Below are 7633 nucleotides of genomic sequence, written 5' to 3'. Positions count from 1 at the left end.
CTACAGGGAGCCAGTGAAGGGAGCGCAGCAGTGGGGTGACGTGGCTGAACCTGGGGAGACTGAAGACGAGTCGTGCTGCCACATTCTGGATGAGTTGCAGAGGCTTGATGGACCCATGGGAAGACCAGCCAAGAGCGAGCTGCAGTAGTCAAGCCTTGAGATGACAAGAGACTGCAGTAGCGCCTGGGCGGCCTCTCGAGTGAGATTGAGATACCAGAGTGAGATACCCGGTCACTGCACAGCTGTCTGCCATTGGTCTAAGCCGTTTGTTATCAGCACGCCTGGGTTTGAATTTGAAGCTCCAGTTGTGGTCAAAAGATACCTGGTGACAAAAATACAGCATGTTTTTTTCTTTAAATATATGATTTACATGATTTGCATATCATTGCATCCTATATTTATTTACATTCTGCACAGCGTCCCGACTTTTTCGGAAATGGGGTTCTATATATAACTTCCAACTAGGAAGAAAAATGTGAAGCTTTGGTCAGATCTTATAGTTTATTCAAGAAAGAATTAAGAATTATAAAAACTCACTTTTGAGCCGTACTGGTGTAAATCGTAGGTAAGATCTCTTCAGAGTCTGTCTGTATGAGAAATAAGCAACAGTGCAGCAAACCTTTCAGAATATTCCAATGCCTGTTTTAAAAACCCTTCAGCATTTCAACATCTGAATGATACAACAGGCCGTACTGTTTGAAATAGTGCTCCCGCTCACCTTGAGAAGTGTTGAGTGGTGCCCATAAATAATCCATGCCCAATCGAGAGAGCTGCGGCCTCTATTAACCTTGTAATGGACTGTGGGCACGACAGACTTTCTCTCATTTTCTCCAGCAAGCCTGATCTGAGACGAGTCTTCTGTCCAGAGAAAAACATCTCAGCTCAAAGAACATTATGTGTGAGTTTAACTGTCCTGTTATCTTTGGGCTCAGTTTGACCCCATTCGGTGTTTATGGTCTCTAAATAAACAACTGACATATTTGTTTGCTTTACTTTTCTCAATTAAATTGGGACCACTGGGTAAACATAAAATAAACATGATGATGCATTTTCATTGTTTTTGGTTATTATTGGATAATGTAACCTAACATAAGCACCTGCAGTAGTACAAAAAACACTAATAGTTCACACTACATGTGGGATTGGAAAACAAACTTCCCACTTGAACTTTGAGAATTCCTGTTGGTTTAAATTGCTGGGGTCAAACTGACCCCAAGGTTAAAACATGCTAGTAAATCTGAGGATAACAGGAGGGTTAAGCATTAGAAGTATAGAGACATAACTATTGTTTTGCTTGTGTGTTTGATTTACCATTATATTTCTTTCTACATATTGACATATAACTTTTTATCAGTGGTGGACGAAGTACACAAATCATGTACCTGAGTTAAAGTCGAGACGCCCAAAGTAAAATATTCCTCCAGTAAAAGTAGAAGTTCCTCCCTTTAGACCTCCACTTGAGTAAAAGTACTAAAGTATTTACCTTCAAATGTACTTAAGTATAAAGTAAAAGTACTAAAAGAGTAATTCTGGCTCTGATGTCCTGTTATCATTTTTATAACCAGACTGGCTTCATGAACTCATTTCAGGTGAAAGTCCTCCAGCGTCTCTCTTGGTAAACCAGTCTTTTAATAGAACGTCATTAATTAGTGACGCTGACGTCTATTAAAATGATCAGAAGCACAAAACACTGAAGGTAAACAGTTTCCATCAGGGAGAACCGAGTGGCTCTGAAATCACTTTTTACACACAAGCAAAGTTTCAGTTTCAGATTTATTTACAACTTAGTTCCAAGTTTAAGTTGAATAAAAACTGGCTTTAAACTCAGGATCACAGATGAGCTCCTTTACTATGTTGATCTGTAGGCGTCTGTTCATAAACATAAACCAGCCCAAACTCATTTACTATAAAATGAAATGGTGTTTGTAGAAATTCAGAAAAAAGCCGCGTCAGTCTCGACTGCATATGTGGACATATTTCTATATTGAGCTCTATTTACACAAAGTTAGGTTAGTTCATCATTTATGTTGAACAGACTCTCCCAAAGTTTTACGCTGCTGCGCTGACGTTGAACCGCGTGCTGCACTGGGTCGGTATGACCAACAGGTCAAAACCAGCTCTAAACAAAGTGACCGCTGGGCCCTGATTGGTGCTCTGGCTTTGCGCTTCTTTCGTTTTGACATGTTACGTTTTTATACACACAGAAACCAAAAGGAACGACAGATTTCTCAAAATGTAGGAGGAAAAAGTCGGATATTAGACTCTGAAATGTAGTGGAGTGAAAGGAAAAAGTCGCCCAGAACGGAGAAACTTCAGTACAGATACACCAAAAATACTAAAGTACAGAAACTAATTACATTTACTCAGTTACTCAGTTACTGTCCACCACTGCTTTTTATGAAATTTAAACGATGATAAATAATCATTTGGGGAGGGGGGCATGGTGGTTGGGTGGCGGGCCCAGAGCTTTTACACTCTCCTCTTACAGACCTGATTCTGGTTCTACAATCTGATCTTTATAATACACACATATGACAGCCAGGAAGGGATTTAAGAATTACATTTTAGGGCAAAAGCTCATCTCAAAACTATCATAAACAGTGTGTGAGGGACTGGGCAGCGTATTTGTAATCATTTATTGAAATAACTTTATATGAGGAAGCTTTTAGAGGCATTAAATGGAGCATTGCAAAAAATTTATCAAACCAGTCTGAATGTTTACACACTACTGTATTACAACATAATGGCCCTTATTCATCAAAGCTGTGGACCTTCAAATATCTCTGAGCTGTATCTGAGTCATGAAGCTCACGCCTGGTCGGAGTGCATGTTACTTGTAATATTTTAACCTGACAAAAACACGAATTGCGGTTAATAAACCAATACAATTAATATCGTCTGTAATACCAGTCATGGGAAAACAGAAAAGAACAATAACTCTCGTGATTTGTGTAAATGATTAAATTAAAAGAACAGAAAACTAAAGTAGATGTCCTTATTTTCCATGCGTACTGGTATAAACAAAAGCTGCAACTATTCCAGGTGCTATTTTTTGACATGTTACACTGTGCTTTTGTTTTAGACCTGCAAAATAAACAAAATAAACAATACAAAACACAAACAAGTGCAGAAGCATCTCATACACTGCATTTAAATCTGCACTTTGTAGTTCTACAGTTACAGACTGTAGTCCATCTGTTTCTCTGATACTCTGTTACCCTGTTCTTCAGTGGTCAGGACCCCCATGGACCCTCACAGAGCAGGTACTATTTGGGTGGTGGGTCATTCTCAGCACTGACGTGACACTGATATAGTGGTGGTGGTGTGTTAGTGTGTGTTGTGCTGGTCTGAGTGGATCAGACACAGCAGTGCTGCTGGAGTCTTTAAACACCTCAGTGTCACTGCTGGACTGAGAATCATCCACCAACCAAAAATATCCAGCCAACAGCGTCCTGTGACCACTGATGAAGGACTAGAGGATGACCTCAGTGAACTCACCTACGATTTCAGCTGTTGGCTCATGAGCTGCTAAATGCTGTTGTTTTATTGGCTCCTTACCACAGCATCTACCTGCATGTTAATGATGTGTTAATAAGGTGCTGGCAGGATGGCGCTTGATTTCACGCACCGAATCTCATTGACCATTTGCTGATTATCAAATCTCTGCTTGTTTCGATGTTGCATGTGTCATAAATGAGACACAGGATAGTTTACATTATTAAAGATGGTCAAATCTGAGCTTTTCATGACGAATGAGGGCCAATGATGTCATTGATTTGATATCTGATATTCATTGAATATAACAGAGCTATGCTCTCTTGTTGCAGCTGGTCTGTTGTCCTTGCTTGGCGGTCAGTGGGATGGTGATCAGGGCCCGCAGGGAAAGTTTCATCCTCATCATCTCCCTTGTTCATAACGATGAGTCACGGGCTGGAGACATGACAGAAGCTGCTCAGAGACTGCCAGTCCTATTCGACTTTGCCACTGTTGCTATTGCCCTCTGGTCTGTGAGTCACACACGTCCAATACAGCAAACAATCGCAGATAGAGCCATTCAGACTAATGGATGAACTGCCTGCTCTGTGCAGCTGTTTTCTGTAGACAGTAGAGGTGTAAAAGTGCATCGATGCGTCTGTAGGTGGTAGTTCAATTGCATCAAATGATTTTATAAAACAAATAGTTCCCAGTTCTGAAGTCTGACTGGCTAAGTCAAGTCAAATGAATGGTGTATCAATGCGTCAAGTTAGTAAAGCTACACTATGTAAGGTTTTTGTTAAAATTGGGAGCAGTAGGTGCGGTGAGTTGGTTGGTTAGTGTAGTGGGTAACATCTCTGCCTTCTAAGCTGTAGACTGGGGTTCAATCCCCCACCTGGGCAAACACCCTACACTATACCAATAAGGGTTCTTGGGCAAGACTCCTAACACCGCCTTCGCCAACCTGTGTAACAATAATCAAATTGTAAGTCACTCTGGTTAAGAGCGTCTGCCAAATACCGTAAATATAAGTAGCATTACTGGGTTAGGGAAAAAAAACAAATGCAAAATCAACATTATGTCGATTAGGATACAATAGTAGATAATTCACTCACAACCTCAGAAGACGTGTCCTTTACCAAGTTCTGTTTGCATACTCTTTCAATGCACTGACAATTAGCAGATTCTTTTGTGCTATTAAACGTGTTCAATCACACGTTTCCACCAGAGAGGTCTCCAAATCCCTTAAACTTGCATAGTGTAGCTCTTAAAAAAACATTATTGGGGCACTAGAGGAAAAAAGGGCAACCTGAACATGAAGTTAACTATAAGTTACAATGTACTGCATGCACTCTTATCAAGAGAGGCAATGTAATCACGTTTCGGTGAAAAGCAAACATAGTGCTAAGAGACTTTCCAAAGTTAGCCTAAAATATTCTCATTACCACCTGAACCGGGATTTGAACCCTCCTCTTTGGCATACATCATTAGCCACCATGTTATCTAATATGAACCAGAGCCTCCGAAAATCACAGAAACTTGGTCTAGCATGTTATTAGAAGCCCTAAAGCTGCATTCACATGTTGCAGTTGAAAAAAATCTGTTCCACGCCTCCGGAGGCACAAAGCCTTGTGCATGTTGGCATGGTGACAGTGTTACCAGCAAAAGTGAATTATCGAGGCAGAGCTTTAGCAGTGTTAAATTTCAACCTCTTATTCTCCGGGGTATATTTTGGTTTGACTTTACGTGACCAAATTCTAAGGCACATTTATTTATTTATTGTAAAAGTTCCCCTCAAATTAACAGAAAATATTGTTCATATCACTACACGCTCACAATTTACTGCTGAAAGCCAAAAATCTCAGACGCTCTTTGTGTTATTTTCTAAAAGTGATGTTTCCAGAGCAGATCACTGAAGAGACGCCGTCTGTTTATAGTTTAGAGCCCAGATTTGGGGAAAAACGGGTCGACTTTCAGTAGAAAAACAAAGTTCAGCTTCTTTTATTATAAGGGTTTAAAATGACATCACCGTCTATTAGACTGGAGAGAAGAGCTACAGCCTCATACGACGCCCAGCTTCTGAATGGAGCTTATGGAAAATGAACGTTATGAAGAACATGACCAAGTGCATTTTGGAACCAACGGTGGTTCCAAGGATTTTAAGTTAATTTGGAATGAAAAAAGCAGCAGGATGCTCTGCAATCTTCTATTTTGTGATGTATGATACTGGACTTCAACACTGAGATGTTTGGAATCCAGTACTCCCAAAAAAATCAACCTCCAGTTTGTTTCATCACTGCAGTTGACAAGGTTGAAAAAAAACTTCGCGTCGTATGTCTACTGCCGACATGTTCAAGCAGCTGCTCATGCTTGACCATTGTGCTGTTCATGGACTAATATTTGTCTGCGGGGTTGCTTGGCAGCCATATCCTACTCTGAGTGAACTACACTGCTTGGCAAAAGTGATTTTACTACAGTTGTGTTTTACTCTGCTTTGTGCCTAACAACATCTCTTAACCCTGATAAAACAAACGTCTACATTTCGAGACTTCGGCTTAAGAAAACTGCCCTCAGAGTAGTCCACTTTGGTCATAGTAAAATGGATCAGCATGTGGATTTGAAGCTTTCTGTGTGCAACTGTGCAAAAGACTTTATTTACTACTGGATGCACTGGGATTCAAAAAGCACATTCAGAGAGACGTGTGCAATAGTAAGCGTTTAGTGTTGTTTTGTTTATTTCACGGATGTGTGGCTTATATTCCTAATCACGTGTATCCTTGTTTAAAATATTAGTTTTTAGCAATACACCATATCATACTCTTCAATATAAACCTCTCAGTTGAGTACACACAGGTGCCAAACAGTACACTGAAAGACTAGTGCAAATAAATAACTTGAATAAATAAAATTATTTTAATTCTGCATAAAGTATATGAATTAAACAAGCATTCCAAAAATGAGGAAAGACCCTCCCTCCTTTGGAAAATGGACTTTTACTTTACATCAAAATCAAGAGCAGGGAGGAACAGCTCAGTCCTCATGGACGTAAGCATATATCAGCTCAGGGGTAACATATTAGGCCTTGCACATTATAATAAAATATTGTGCTTTTATCATTTTGAATGTAAAAAAACTGAAAACAGAAACATTAACATGCACTTCATGTTTTTGCTGTGTCAGAAATTAAAAAGTAAAACTAAAACTAAAACTAAATAAAAATATATGAATATCTGGGCTTGCTAGATCACATTCCTTACATATCAAAACATTCAAAAAACAACATTGAGAAGTCACATTATTAAAAGAATAACAGTGGACTATTAAGAAACACTATTTTTTGCAGTATGTGGTCATTTATTTTTAATTTGAAAACTGAAATATTCATGTTAATAGGATTTACACGTCTGCTAGACAGAGGCCTTTGCTTCAGTGTGCTTTTGAATATTCTTGGTTTGGAAAGGGAGTAAAATGATATCTTAAACCGAGTGCCCTTATCATGACCCCTATGGTTTATTCATTTCCAGCTTTTGTTAAGTGGATTAGATTTTTTCAGTAAGTAAATGGACTGGAAGTTAATTTGGATCCCATTGGGCATCACAGCCAGTATGACAGTCCATGTGACTTATACTGATGTAAATGATTAATGAAAACACCTGCAGGCACAGATTGGGGTGAGTAACAGTACTTTAATAAGCCCAGTTGGAATAAAGTATTATCAAGGGCAGGGCTGCATATTTGAAAACAGTGAACTGTTATCTTAACATCTTAGTAGATGATATGATGTTCCACACACCAGCTTATCCCAGCAGCTCTATATGGCCCATTAGCATAAAGTATTCAGATCTTATATATTCACAAAGATTGCTATGAACTATTTTAAGCCAAGATAAACAAAATCATCATTTATAGGGTACTTTCTAGGATAGAAGTGGTGGTCCAAGCCCTAGCTCCTAAATTTCCACTTGTGAAAATAATACTTACATTTTCAGTTTTTTTAATGAAATTAATTTTTTTTTTAATTAAAAAATAAGGCGGAACCTTATTTTAGCCACACCCCTGCATTTCAGAGCATTAAGTGAGACTGCATCCCTGTCCCTCATGGCCACATGGTGGACAGTTAGATCCCAATTAAACAAACTATATTGTCTTTATGTTGTTT

This window comes from Pygocentrus nattereri, chromosome 24 (genome assembly GCF_015220715.1).
Source record: "Pygocentrus nattereri isolate fPygNat1 chromosome 24, fPygNat1.pri, whole genome shotgun sequence".
Taxonomy (NCBI): domain Eukaryota; kingdom Metazoa; phylum Chordata; class Actinopteri; order Characiformes; family Serrasalmidae; genus Pygocentrus; species Pygocentrus nattereri.
The sequence above is the reverse complement of the archived record's forward strand: the minus strand, read 5'-3'. Positions refer to the sequence as shown.